Below are 16,070 nucleotides of genomic sequence, written 5' to 3'. Positions count from 1 at the left end.
TGCCAAGAAAACATTGTAAGACTTGAACCTTGTCTGGAGTTGGCATCTCAAGAATTGCTGTTTGTTTAGAAGGATCTGGTCATAAACCTAAACTGGTAAACAAATAACCAACATAAGTAACTTCTCATAGCCTGAATTTACACTTCCGAGGATTCAACTTTAGATTCACTTCATGTGCTCTTTGCAGAACTTTCATGAGGTTTTTATCATGTTCAACTTCACCATTGCCTCTTACAAGAATATCATCTACTATAATAGCACATGGATAGCCAGAACATTTTTTTCCATCACACGCTGAAAGACTCCACTGGCAAAATTAATTACAAATGGCATTCTCAGAAATTTGTACCTCCTGAATGGCATACCAAATGTGTTTAGCAATGAAGGTTTTCAATCAAGCAAAATTTGCCAAAATGAACTCTTTGGATCTAATACAGGAAAAATAGTGGCAGTTGGCATGAGGGTAGCAACTTCTTCAACTGTGCACAGAGGAAGATGAAGCTTTCTCAATGCTTTGTTTAAGTCTCTTGGACTAATACACATTCTGATATCATCTGCGCTTTTCTTGTTAGCTACTACCATGGAAGATACCCATTCAATTAGTTCTTTTACTGCACAAATTGCTCCTTGCTGCACCATTTTTTCTGCCTTAACTGTGTTCTGAATAGCTACTGGAACTTTCCGTGCTGTTCTGATAACTAGGCTGATCTCTGGGTCTAACTTCATGGAGTATATAACTTGGAGTTTACCTAGATTGTCTGTGAAAATATCAGCATACTCAGAAAAAATAGTTTGGGCGAAATTTGAGCTGTTGTCATTTAGGCTTACATGGTGGACGTGGACTTCCTTGTTAAATGAAAGCAGTCCAATTTTCAAACTGTCTCTGAGGCCTAATAATTATGGCATGTGTCTCTTGACTACTTAAAACTGCTGTTCCCAGCAGAGTAATATGAAAGCACTACCAAGCCTTCGGTTTGAATCTTTTCACCACCATAACCAACAAGCTTCGCACACTTCATCAAATCACGTTGTTCTGCAGCTTTTACTCTAGAAAATGTTTCTGCTGGCATAAAATTTCACTTTGAGCCAGTATCTAATTTGAGCTCTACAGGACTCCCATTAATCCAAACAGTAAAAAAGATCTCATTCTTTGCCCACAAATCTACTACATTGATTGTTTCACCAAGCACAGACTCACCATCAACATAAAAAAGTAGGGCCACAGCTTTTTAATTGATCATCTTGCCTCTTTGTTTGCTATCTCTTAATGAAATAATGTGTTGTTTGATCTACAAAACATTTTGAAATGATTCCACTTATTGCAAGAATGACACTTCTGACCAAAAGCTTAGCACTTTTCTTGTTTGGGCTCATGATTACCACCACAATTATGACAGTCAACTATGAGGCTAGCTACAGGTATTGCTGAGTCACCCTGTGCTTTGCTGCATGCACCTTAAGCCTTACTGAAGCTGCTCTGGGTTTTTCCTGATGTTGCCCTGTGCTGTGTTGGAGTGACCATACCCTTTGGCTTGTATCTTTTAACCTTGAGCTGCATATTATCTACATTAGCTGTGGAAAGTACTGAAAAGCTTGCTTTCTCATGTGTAAGCATACTTGTGTGCCTTTCTGTAAGTTTGTATGTCAGACAAATATGAATATACTTATTTAACATTAGATTACTGCCTCAAAGCAAAATCTTTCATACTGTATCATATTGTATCATTACAAATACCAAACATAAGCCTGTCTTTTATCAACTCATCTCTTAAATCACCTGATCTGCATGTTTTAGCCTTATTTCTCAAGTTGGTTATATATGCTGCAAAAGTTTCTTGTGTAAAATAATAAATTGTAATATTTGTTTGCAGTTACACATTTCACTAATTTGACATTTTAATGATTCAGGGTCTTCCCGCGTTTCAGCCTGTACCACAATATGGCAGTCACCCCCTCCCCTGCAGATACAGCAGGTATATATACAAATGAATACCCTCTTTCAATGGCTGCTGAACCAGCTAAATTAAGCAGAATAAATGCCTCTGTATGTATGTCTTTGTCAGAAAAAGCAGCCTGAATGAAAATATTATACTCTTGCTCAAATACACTCCAATTTTCTGCAATATTTTTATCAAACACAACTGGTACATGTCTGCAAAATTCTTCTGACATGCGCAGAAATATAGCAAAACACAATGCAATTTTGGCACTTGTAATTATGTATGAACACGCACATACACCAGATACTTACCTTTAAATGCACAATAAACTCTTCAAAAGACTGTAATTTACAAAAATACTCCACATACTTGCCAACACTTTACACACTTCGAATATCTTCAGATAATGTGAAATAATAGTACATTGGAAAAAATAGGGTTGTTTTCCCTTTTTTGTAAATTTTATGGGATTTGGATATTGTTTCACATGGTTTCATAATTATTTCAAATATTTTATCAATATGTCGCAGTTTCGGACATTTCGTTTAATTACAAATTAGTTCTGAGCATTCTGAGTGCTTTGTCTTATATTCTCAGTGAAAAAAATCATTTAAGCAAGTTTTAGTACCTGAAAATTGTTTCTGACCTGTTTGCAAGTCACTTGAGCAGTAGGGATGTTCCACTTTTGTATATTCCTCCATTTCTAACTGGTTGCTTCATGGCTGTAACTCTGGATCCCATTCTGACACCATGTCGTTTGTCTTGTACTTACTAAAAGATGAAGAGGCTTGGGTGTTTGTTTAAGTAGTTTATTGCATGCAAACACATCAGGATAGATGGCAGGAACATTAAACTTAAATGCACTATCTTACTGACTGACTACTACATACATGCATGCTTAACGGCACTCTTGCTTGAACATGCTCAGTACTTATATGCATGTGCCCACTGACTGGAATGCTTCTTAAAGGTTTATCACAAACTCTTTATCTACACTTTCCAACCCTCCTGCAGCTTAGTGTCCTTCTTACCCATCCTGCATCTTTGTGCCTTCCCACCTGTCCAGTATCTTACTCTCCTTCCTACCCCTCCTGCATCTTAGTGTCCTTTCCAACCATCCTGCATCTTAGTGTCCTTCATACCCCATCCTGCAGCTTAATGTCCTTCCCACCCCTACTGCATCCTCATGTCTTTCCCACATGTCCAACATCTTAGTGTCTCTCTCACCTATCCTGCATCTTAGTATCCTTCCCACATATCCTACCTCTTTGAGTCCTTCCCACCTGTCCTGCATCTTAGTGTCCTTCCCATTCATGCTGCATCTCAGTGTCCTTCCTGCACATCCTGCATCTTAGTGTCCTTCCCTCCTCTCCTGCAGCTAAGTGTCCTTCCCACTTGTCCTGCATCTTAGTGTCCTTCCTATCCCTCCTGCATCTTTGTGCCCTTCCTACCGCTCCAACAGCTTAGTGTCCTTCCAATCCATCCTGCATCATAGTGTCCTTCCCGTGTGTCCTGCATCTTAGTGTGCTTCCTGCATTTCCTACATCTTAGTGTCCTTCCACCCCTCCTTCATCTTAGTGTCCTTCCCTCCTGTACTGCATCTTAGTGTCCTTCCCACATGTCCTCCATCTTACGATCCTTCCCACCCCTCGTTCATCTTAGTGTCCATCCCACCCCTCCTGTATCTTAGTGTCCTTTCCACCTGTCCAACATCTTTGTGCCCTTCCTACCCCTCCTGCATCTTAACATCTTTCCCCAGAGCCCTGCATCTAAGTGTCCTTCCCACCCATCCAGTAGCTTAGTGTTCTTCTAACCCATCCTGCATTTTAGTGTCCTTCCAGCATGTCCAGGATCTTAGTATTATTCCTGCACATCCTACATCTTAGTGTCTTTTCACCCCTCCTTCATCTTAATGTCCTTCCCACCCATCCTGCATCTTAGTGTGCTTCCTGCATGTCCTGCATTTTAGTGTCCTTTCACCCATCCTTCATGCTAGTGTCCTTTCCTCCTGTATTACATTGTAGTGTCTTTCCCACACCTCCTGCATTTTAGTGTCCTTCCCACCTGTCCTGCATCTTAGTGTCCTTCCTACCTCTCCTGTGTCTTAGTGTCCATCCCCCAAGTCCTACATCTGTGTCCTTCCCACCTATCCTGCATCTTACTGTCCTTCCTATCCCTCCTGCATATTAGTGTCCTTCCCACTCCTCCAGTAGCTTAGTGTTTTTCTAACCCATTATGTGTCTTAATGTCCTTCCAGCATGTCCTGCATCTTAGTATTCCTCCTGCACGTCCTCCATCTTAGTGTCCTTCCACCCCTCCTTCATCTTAGTGTCCTTCCCTCCTGTACTGCATCTTAGTGTCCTTCCCAACCTTCCTGCATTTTAGTGTCCTTCCCTCCTGTCCTGCATTTAGTGTCCATCTTACCCCTCCTGTGTCATAGTGTCCTTCCCCCCAGTCCTGTATCTTAGTGCCCTTCCCACCTATCCTTCATCTTAGTGTCCTTCCTACCCATCCTGCAGCGTAATGTCCTTCCCACCCCTCCTGTATCTTCATGTCTTTCCCACCTGTCCTACATCTTAATGTCCTTCCCATTTATCCTGCATCTCAGTGTCCTTCCTGCACATCCTGCATCTTAGTGTCCTTCACTCCTCTCCAGAATTTTAGTGCCCTTCCCAACTGTCCTGCATCTTAGTTTCCTTTCTATCCCTCCTGTATCTTAGTGTCCCTCCTACCCCTCCAGCAGCTTATTGCCCTTCCAACCCATCCTGCATCGTATTGTCATTACCGCACATCCTGCATCTTAGTGTGCTTCCTGCATTTCCTGCATCTCATAGTCCTTCCACCTTTCCTTCATCTTAGTGTCCTTCCCTCCTGTACTTCAGTTTAGTGTCCTTCCCACCCCTCCTGCATCTTAGTGTCCTTCCTGTCCTGCATCTTTGTGTTCTTCCTACCCCTCCTGCATCTTAGTGTCCTTCCCCCAAGTACTGCATCTTAGTGTCCTTCAAGCACATCCTGCATCTTAGTCTCCTTCCTACTCCTCCTGCAGCTTAGTTTCCTTTCTGCATGTCCTGCATCTTACTGTCCTTCACTCCTGTCCTGTAGCTTAGTATCCTTCCCAGCTGTCCTGCATCTTACTGTCCTTCCTATCCCTCCTGCATTTTAGTGTCCTTCCACCCCTCCTTCATCTTGGTGTCCTTCCCTCCTATACTACATCTTATTGTCTTCCCCACCCCTCATGCATCTTAGTGTCTTTCCTACCCCTCCTGCATCTTAGTATCCTTCCTACCCATCCTTCTTCTTAGTGTCCTTCCAACCCCCTGCATCTTAGTGTTCTTCCCACCCATCCTGCATCTTAGTGTCCTTCCCACCTGTCATGCATCTTTGTGTCCTTCCTACCCCTCCTGCATCTTAGTGTCCTTCCCACATGTCCTGCATCTTAATGTCCTTCCTGTATGTCCTGCATCTTAGTGACTTGCTACTCCTCCTGAATCTTAGTGTCCTTCCCACTCCTCTTGCATCTTAGTGTCCTTCCTACCCATCCTCTGACTTAGTGTCCTTCCCACCCCTCCTACATCTTAGTGTCCTTCCTACCCATCCTCTGACTTAGTGTCCTTCCCACTCCTCCTACATCTTAGTGCCCTTCCTACCCCTCCTGCATCTTAGTGTCCTTCCTACCCCTGCTGCATCTTAGTGTCTTTCCCAGGTGTCCTCCAGCTTACTTTCTTTCCCACCCCAATTGCAGCTTTGTGTTCTTTTCTCATGTATTCTGTTTATACCAAGGGCTGTGATACTGCCGTGACTGAGGTAGTCTTTTACTCTTCTGTGTGCACTCTTCTTCACAATGAAGAATTAACTCTGCTTAGCCTGTTTCTCTCTTCGTTTTCTGCAGAATCTTATCCTCAGAATGAAACAAATCAAGGCTTTCATTGTTGGTTAGCATTTCACTGCTTTAGCAGATGTTGTTCAGCAAAACACAGTAAGCGGATGCAGGGTGCATTAATGCTACATTTCACAAGGCAAGGGCTCCTTTGGCTAACTGATGCAATTCAAACAATGGACAGCAAACAGGTCTTTGCTACCTTTTGTTATTTACAGTTTACATGGAATTTGCCATTGGCAGATCACTGTAAGTTGACTCATCTTTCTTCTTCTTATAAAAGTTCGGACATAGTGCATTTAACTGACTGTGCTTTAAAAGTATTTAACAAGGACCTGGTGAAGCCAATATTTTAAAAACCCACAAGGACCTTACGCATTTTGTCACTTTAATGCACAGTGTGACAATCTCTCCCTCCACCCCATGCCAAGCATAAACTCAGCTTATGAGGTTAATTCCTTAGCTCAGGGATCATCATATGTTCATGTTTAAAGCTCAGAGATCGCCATACGTTCGTGTTTGATGGGTAGTTGACACGTACTGAGTCTTAGTGAAGTATTTATCAAGTAACATGTGCTTACTGTCTGTAGTGAAAGCAATGTCTCTCTCATTCACATGGTCTGGAACTGTTCTCTAATTCTGCAGCTTTGGAAACACTTGGTCATTGACCTTTCTTTGTGGGTTCTTCATCAGATACTTTGCACAACTAATGTCTATTTTACATTGCTTCACCCCTGTCTGGGCAATCTGGATAGAATGAAATTGCAGATTCTCTATTTGCCAGATGTGAAAGGATCATGCACTGTGTTATGCTGCAGAGTGCCATAGTACATCTCACTGAGAATGGCACATATAAATGTTTTTATGCAACAGTTATATGATGGCTTGGCTCTGTGCAAGAAACAATATACTTTATAGCGGCTCTGTTATTTGTAAAATGCCAGTCATACCAAACCAACTTTGGACAATGTTTGGGGTTTATTTGAAATGTATAATGTGAATAATAAGTGTATTTTACCTCTAGGCATTTTTCTGATTGATACATAATTAAATCAGCCTATACTAAATGGCACCCAGATATGACTGAGTGTTCTTATTTCTAATATTGTTTTTTTAAGCAAAAACATCTTTATTGAATTATCACTTATGACATAGGCAATCATACATTTATATAAATTAAATCAAACCATATTGTCATATTTTCAGTTGCAAACATTATACATCATATATAATCTTCTATACAGCCATTGTCAGTTGAACATTACACAGCTCATTCATTTCCTGCCTTTCCTTAAACCTCATTGCTGCTTTTCCTACTCCAATAGATTATCCTTCATGTATTATTCCCAAAATTCCCATTTTTTTCTATATAGTTTGCTCCTACCATTTTCTAAAGATCCCGCTTCCAGTTCTTTTATTTCTATTACTTTATTCACAACTTCTAATATGGTTGGTTTAGACTTTGATTTCCATTTTCTAGTTATTACTTTTTTTGGCAACAACCAGAATTAATTTCAAGAAGGCCTTACTATGTCTAGACAATTCAAATCCTTTATCACATCTCAGAAAAAAACATTTCCTTTGTTCCACTAATATGGGCACCCAATAGTTTTGACAGTGTAGTCTGCATAGAATTTTTAAGCTGCCTGACAACTCATTACACTCCCAAAAACTATCTTCCGAATTATCTCTTTCTTCTCCATCAAACCTCAAACATTTGCAATCGACCTGAGGAAAAATCCTTTGGAGTATGCTCGGGGTATAAAATATCAATCATTTTAACAACATAGCCCTTACAGTCGACCCAGTAGTCAGGGACTTAGGGACACACATAGATAGTAATCTAGCCTTTGACCATCACATGTCTACAGCAGTGAGGAAATCATTCTATGTTGCACAACTTATGAACAAAGGTATGGCATTTAAGTCCAAGGAAGTCATTGTTTCACTGTATTCGGCACTCATCAGACCTATCATTGAGTACAATACCCCATTTGGTATGTACCTAAACAGGCATATTCAACAATTGGAATGTCCACAGAGGTTTCTTACTAAAATAATACAGGGTGTAAGTAATATGTCCTATGCAGACCGCCTCAAGGCCCTATCTCTGTATTAATTCTCCTACAGGGTTTTGAGGGGAGGTCTATGCCTGGCATACAGGGCATTGTCAGACCTCATTCTGATGGATATCCTGCATATCCACAAAAAAAACAGCACCAGAACTGGGTCTATATCATAACATCAAAGCTCTCTAACATCGAATGTTATTATATCGAACCCTAAATATCGAAGTTTGAAAACATCGAACAGTCAAAATAGCAAATTTTTCCCAGCGACCTGGAAACCTCTTAAAAAATAAAATATATTCTGAGAAACTACCATTGTTCAATAGATAAACTTGTTCCCATTGTGACAAAACCAAATTCGTGTAACTATTGGTGCAATGGGTCCCCATCACTACACCTTGCTTCTGCCAGTAGTATGTCCCATCCCAGAGGTTTGTGGATGACCTCTTTCTTTTATGGCAAGGGCCTGAGGAATTAATTTTAGACTTTACTACAGCTACACTTTTAAAATTCATTTATAAATACTCAGCCACAAAGATGGATTTTTTTACATGTGTAAATATTTAAACAAGAGAATAGAGTGAACACAAGGTTGTATAGGAAATCATGTCCAGTTAATATGACATTAAGAAGAGACAGTATGCATTCAACTAAGGTTTTTAAAAATGTATTGAAAAGTCAAGGAATGAGGATTTCCGGACTGAATAGTACACAAAGATGTTTTGAAACTTGTCTCAATACCCTGTCACAAAAATTTAGAGATAGGGCCCCGCTACAGGGAAGATGAAGTTAAAAATATGGTTGGTGAAGTTGGTGCTTTAAGAAGTACATCTGCTAGACCCTATTTCTCAATGAGAGAAAGGTCGCAGGGCAGCACTCAGCCTGCTAGTGCCATACGTACCAATGAAGTTAGCTTTGTCATGTATTTCACCAATGATGTAGAGATTGTTTGTGATATAATAAAGAAGGATTGGGTAATTCTGCAATCGAATGATAAGATAGGAAACATAGTGGGACCACATCTCCATTTTGTGTTCAAAAACAAGTGTTCTTTGAAACGGCTTTTGTGCTATGATAATAAGACCAAGGAAGACTCAACAGATACTAGAGGGTACTGCCCCCTGTGGGGATTGTAACTATTGTTGTTATATTGAGAGTGACAATATTTTTATACATCCAGTCATGAAGGAACAACATAGGTTTAGAACCAGGGCCACATGCTCTAGTATAAATGTGGTCTATATGTCATCTTGCCAAGAATGTTCTTGCTTCTGCTAGGCAAGACCATCAGGATGTTTAAGGAAAGGATAAGGGAACACTTGTTAGCTATTAGGAACAAAGATTTTAGAAATGCCCTGTCCAACACATAGCTGAAAAGGGTGGCACACATACATTTAAGTTTAGAGTAACAGAAGTAGTGGAACAGAGGGCACGGATGGGTGATGTGAATAACATAGTGGAAGTAAGAGAAACTAGATGGATAATAAGATTGCAAGCTGATACACATCCAGGGTTAAATGGTTTTGTATCTTTAAAGCCTATTTTGAAGGCTCGTAATTTGTTTAAATGATTGATGACATCAGTTGATCATGTGTCTGTGTGCTAGTATTTATTCAGTATGTATTTTAACAGTTTTTATATTGGTCTGAAGAAGTGCTCATTGGGGCATGAAAGCAGTAACCTTACATTAAAACTTTTTTTTGGGATTTTAAAAAAGGTGTCATGGTTATTTCTGTAGATTTTATCTTCTGTGCAGTATTGAATTTATTTCCACAGACTTCTATCACAGTGGATTATCTCTTTTCTTTTTTCTTCGTAGTCATATGTATATCATCAGATTGCTTCTTTGTGAATTGTTTATCCAGTCTCTCTTCCTAATCCTTTCTAATCTCCTCTAATTGTTTCCTATAGCTATCATACAATATTTTATATGCCCTACCAATTATCACTTATTTTAACAGCAGCTTCCATTCTAGATTCAATTAAAAACTCTACCAGTGCTGGTCTTTCACTTAGGATCCCCTAGTTCCTTTCTCTTTGTCAATACTCTGATATCACATCTTGATAGGGGATGCAGTCTCTTGCCTGCAGTCCAAATGAATTCTTGGGTTCTTCCCATTCTATTACCTTTCTCTCTCTAAATATTTACTCACAATACCTTGGCTTCTTTGCCAGTTTTTTCTCCAGTAAATTCAAGCCCCCTTTTGCCTATTCTCTGTACCCTTAATTGCAGTCATCCCTGTTGGCAGAATCTCCTTTGATATTCTTGCGTTTCAATTTAAACCTAGTAGAATTTTGAAACAATTATGCTATACAGATTTAAATAGGTTTCTACCTGCCAGTGCAGTATCACGACCACACATACTATTTCTTGTCATAACTGTCAGTTTCTTAAGTATATTAATACCACCAATATGTTTATACATCTGAACACTGATAAAAAATATATTTTAAATGCTTTGCTTCTTGTGGAACTGAACATGAATTTCATTTGGTTACATGTGACAAATGTTCAGTGTTTTATGCTGGTAAAGGTAAATAGGAAGTTTAAAGAAATAATTTCTGCTCACATTTCTGGTGTTCTAAGAAATGCTATGATGAATGCATTTGGCAAGCATATCAATGATACTGGTAGTAAGCATATTTGTACTTTTATATCTATACAGAAATTAAATATTTCACCTCGGGGTTGTGTCATTGTTACAGCAACAGAATGTGCTGAATATAAATGGATATTTAGATTTTGAGGTCATTTAATACTGTGTTTGAATGTGAGTTATAGCATTAACCCAATATATCATATCCTATAACATGAAGTAATTAATTTATTATTGTAATTCTATGGTTTTTATTTTGTTTATATATTAAAGAAAGTATTTGTCGGCTGTTTTTAAGTAATTTTAGATTTTAGATTTGAGATTAATTAATTAATTTAATTAATTAACTTAAGCTGATGATTGAATTGATTGATTAATTGATATGTTCAATATACTATTTAATCTCTGCATTTTTGTCTGTATATGCTGAGGAAGAGTTTTGTGCTCAAAGGCTTTTTGTTATTAAACTATTTTCAGAAAGGAGTATAGTGGTATTTTCTCTCTTTTTTAAATTTTATACGCATATAATGCTGCAACAAACAAAATGCTCTACAAACCCTGTATATAATGCTTTGCTTTGTTAGAATTGTGCTGAATACAGTAAAATTAAACTGTCTTTAAACACAGAACCAAAATTTTAGAAGAAAATTTCAGTGTGGTTGAATTTACTAAGGCTCCCAACCCATATATTTGTAACACCATAGACTCAAAGAAACAAAACGATCATTTGTAAAGTGCAACTGTTACCAGTATGCTAACAATAAAAATGTGCTCCCCTATATGGCTATCACTAATGTTTGCTCATCTGAACACATGATTTATTGCCTGGAAAGCTATTAAACTATTTTCAGAAAGGAGTATAGTGGTATTTTCTCTTTTTTTAATTTTATACGCATATAATGTTGCAACAAACAAAATGCTCTACAAACTTTGTATATAATGCTTTGCTTTGTTAGAATTGTGATGTACACTGCTGAATACAGTAAAATTAAACTGTCTTTAAACACAGAACCAAATTTTTAGAAGAAAATTTCAGTGTAGTTGAATTTACTAAGGCTCCGAACCCATATATTTGTAACACCATAGACTCAAAGAAACGAAACGATCATTTGTAAAGTGCAGCTGTTACCAGTATGCTAACGATAAAAAATGTGCTCCCCTATATGGCTATCACTAAGTTTGATAATCTCAACACATGATTTATAGCCTGGAAAGCTATAGAGGCATGTGCAGTGTATTACCTCAACAACTTGTCTCCCATGACTTTGGTAAAAAAAGTTGAATTTGCTTTGATTTGATACTAGATTGTAAAGTTGTAAAATACTTCCCTATCTAGTTCCTTCAAACAATTGATACTGGCCAAAAAGACAATAATTATTTACCTAAGGACAGCCACGTTAAGGGAGGAGGATGTGAACAGCAAACTCACACATTCACACACAAAGATGGAAAGCACTATCAATCTAGCTATTAATTTATCTATTTATTATATATTTGTCTTTTTGCCCATTTCTTTATTTGTTTGTTTGTATTTGTTAACCAAATTTTAGCACTGATTCAGACTCAGACCAGGAGCACTATTTGGTTAAGGCACTGGCTCAGACTTACAAAGTAGGCTACAAATGGGTGGTGCAGCAGTAGCACTGTTGCCTCACAGCAAGAGGTTCTCCTGTTCGATTCTTGGCTGGAGCACCTTTTGTGTGGAGTCTGCATGTCCTTCCCGCGCTCGAGTGGCATTCGAAAAACATGCGTAGAATGGGTGTGCTTTCACTGAAGGTTGGGCGTCAAGCTGGCACCTCGGCACCCATAAAAAATCTACTGCCAATCATTAACGTTCCGGAGTTCCGCTGTGGTGACCCCTAACTGGGAAAAGCCAGAAGAAGAAGATAGGAAGCAGCTGTTTTTCACATAACACAGGTAGTGAAAAATCACGGGATGCAGTCTCTCATGCAGACACTGACTCATTTGATTCATCTCCTTCTGCAAATATTTCTTTACTACATCTCTTCTCCAGATCTATAACCTCATGCTTACCTCAAAGCAGAATACCAGATGTACTGTATGGAAAACTGTTCTTTATCAAATCCCTTCCCAAACAGCCTCAGTCAAAGAAGGCCTCCACTTCTACCCCATCTCCAACTCATACTTTAGAATGCAGGTTAGTGACAAAGGATGATTGGTACAGCTTGTTCACATTTCGTAAGCATAATTTCTCAGTGTATCTTATTATATTATGACACTCCAGTGTTGTTGTAATTTGTAGGCTCCATTATTGATCCTACTGGACACTGCATGTTACAGGAAGGGACAAACTGAGGTTGTCAGCACACAGGCTAGAAAAATGAGAAATATCAAGTTCAGTACCCTGGGGCATAGTTGCATTTACATTGTTTCACATCATAGGGGAGGAGCTCATATGTGAGCTTCTCTGTAATGTAAACATTTGTTATGTTACATTACAACTTTTATGTATATTTTATGTGCAAATGCAAAGCTGTGTACCTACCATGCACTCAGAGTGGTGTGTTCTTTCATCACATTGTGCACATGTTTGCATCTCTATAAAAATGCTTGATACTTGAAGGATAAACATACAATGGCTCTAAGCAGTGGCAAAACAAGTAGTAACATTCTTAACAGACAGCTGCAATAACACCTGGAAACCACCCTCTCACTCACCCCAACAGTGGATTCACCCAAGAATTAATATTATTAGCACTGCGGTAGAATCATAGCATGGTGTACAGTATTACTGTTTCTGAACTGCAGATTGACATATATGTATTGCCTCATTTGCATGCAGGTTTCACGTGGCACACAGTACAATACAAGGCCATGTGCTGTACCTACAAAATGCTGCTTAATCTGGAGTAATCATTTCTACATCTAACAAGGAGATTGGAGACTGTAAAGTGGTGACCGGAGAAAGTGTAGTTAGGCAGCATAGGATGGTGGTTTGTAGGATGACGTTGGTGATCAAGAAGAGGAGGAGGAGTGTGAGGGTAGCACCAAGGATCAAATGGTGGAAATTGAAAAAGGGTAATTGTGAGGTGGAGTTCAGGGATGAGTTAAGACAGGCACTGGGTGGCAGTAAAGAGTTACCAAATAGCTGGGTAATTACAGCAGAGCTAGTAAGAGAGACGGCTAGAAAGGTGCTTGATATCACATCTAGATAGAGGAAGGACAACAAGGAGACACAGTAGTGGAATTTAGTAGTACAGGAGAGTATACAGAGAAAGAGGTTGGCAAAAAAGAAGTGAGATTGTCAGAGAGATGAAGAAAGTAGACAGGTGCATAAGGAGATGAGGTGCCTGGCAAAGAGAGAGGTGGCAAAGGCTAAGGATAAGGCATATGAAGAGTTGTATGAAAGGTTGGACACTAAGGAGGGAGAAAAGGACCTGTACCGATTGGCTAGACAGGGGGACCGAACTAGGAAAGATGTGCAGCAGGTATAGGTCATAAAGGATAATGAGGGAAACATACTCACAAGCGAGGAGAGTGTATTGAGGAAATGGAAAGAGTACTTTGAGGGGTTGATGAATGAAGAGAATGAGAGGGAGAGAAGGTTGGATGATGTAGGGATAGTTGATCATGAAGTACAATGGATTAGCAAGGAGGAAGTAAGGACAGCTATGAAGAGAATGAAGAATGGAAAGGCTGTTGGCCCAGATGACATACCTGTGGAAGCATTGTGGTGTTTAGGTGAAATGGCAGTGGAGTTTTAACCAGATTGTTTAATGAAATCTTAGAAAGTGAGAGGATGCCTGAGGAATGGAGAAAAAGTGTTTTGGTACCGATTTTTAACAATAAGGGTGATGTGCAGAGCTGTAGTAACTACAGAGGGATTAAATTGATCAGTCACAGCATGAAGTTATGGGAAAGAGTAGTGGAAGCTAGGTTAAGAAGGGACGTAATGATTAGTGAACAGCAGTATGGTTTAATGCCAGGAAAGAGCACTACAAATGTGATGTTTGCTCTGAGAGTGTTGATGGAGAAGTACAGAGAATGTCAGAAGGAGTTGCATTGTGTTTTTGTAGACTTAGAGAAAGCATATGACAGGGTGCCTAAAGAGGAGTTGTGGTATTGTATGAGGAAGTCAGGAGTGTCAGAGAAGTATGTAAGAGTGGTACAGGATATGTATGAGGGTAGTGTGACAGCGGTGAGGTCTGCAGTGGGAATGACGGATGCATTTAAGGTGGAGGTGGGGTTACATCAAGGATCAGCTCTGAGCCCTTTCTTATTTGCAATGGTGATGGACAGATTGACAGACGAGATCAGACAGGAGTCCCCATGGACTTTCATGTTTGCAGATGACATTGTGATCTGTAGTGAGAGTAAGGAACAGGTGGAGGAGACCCTGGAGAGATGGAGATATGCTCTAGAGAGAAGTGGAATGAAGGTCAGCAGGACTAAGACAGAATATATGTGTGTGAATGAGAGGGAGGATAAAGGAATGGTGAGGATGCAAGGAGTAGAGGTGGCTAAGGTGGATGAGTTTAAATACTTGGGGTCAATAGTTCAGAGTAATGGTGAGTGTGGAAGAGAGGTGAAGAAGAGAGTACAGGCAGGATGGAGTGGGTGGAGAAGAGTGTCAGGAGTGATTTGTGACAGACGAGTACATGTAAGAGTGAAAGGGAAGGTCTACAAGAGATTAGTGCGACCAGCTATGTTATATGGGTTGGAGACAGTGGCATTGACAAAAAGGCAGGAGTTTGAACTGGATGTGGCAGAATTAAAGATGTTAAGATTTTCACTGGGTGTGACGAGGGTGGACAGGATTAGGAATTAGTATATTAGAGGGTCAGCCCAGGTTGGAAGGATTGGAGACAAAGCCAGAGAGGCAAGATTACATTGGTTTGGACATGTGCTGAGAAGGGATGCTGAGTATATTGGGAAAAAGATGTTAAGGATGAAGCTACCAGGTAAGAGGAAAAGAGGAAGGCCTAAGATAAGGTTTATGGATGTGGTGAGAGAGGACATGCAGGTGGTTGGTGTGACAGAGCAAGATGCACAGGACAGGAAGAAATGGAAACAGGTGATCTGCTGTGGCGACCCCTAATGGGAACAGCCAAAAGAAGAAGATGATGATGATGATGATGATGACTCTTATTACAAAATAGCCCTTCACACTATGCAGCATCTATCTAAAGTTCATACTACATCCTGCACTGTTCAAATAATGAGGTATAGCGCTGCATGTATCCTAATCTTGTCAGTTATTCTTGGTCTGAGGAATGCTTCCATTTGTCATTTTTTTTCCCTTTATTGGTATTACTGGACTTTTCCTGTGTACTGTTCTCATCCCTTTAAAATATATAGGCTGTTTTGAAGATTTCATCTACACATTTCCAAGGGAGTATTGTTATGGATAGTTCTATAGATTTACATTAAATCATCTCATATATCTAGAGTTTGGAAAAAAACTTAACTAATATCACTGTGAATTCTGAAAAAAAGAGTGATAACATATTATTTATTAAATGTTTTGATAAAGTGCAATAGACAACCAATTTGTACACAATGACAAATGCCTCTGTTTGTTTACAATTAATTACAGGTTGGTAAGGGGGGACTTACTTCTTATTTA

The sequence above is a fragment of the Protopterus annectens genome, chromosome 2.part1 (assembly GCF_019279795.1).
Source record: "Protopterus annectens isolate FY-2018-M chromosome 2.part1, PAN1.0, whole genome shotgun sequence".
Taxonomy (NCBI): Eukaryota; Metazoa; Chordata; order Ceratodontiformes; family Protopteridae; genus Protopterus; species Protopterus annectens.
This window is presented reverse-complemented; position numbering follows the sequence as displayed.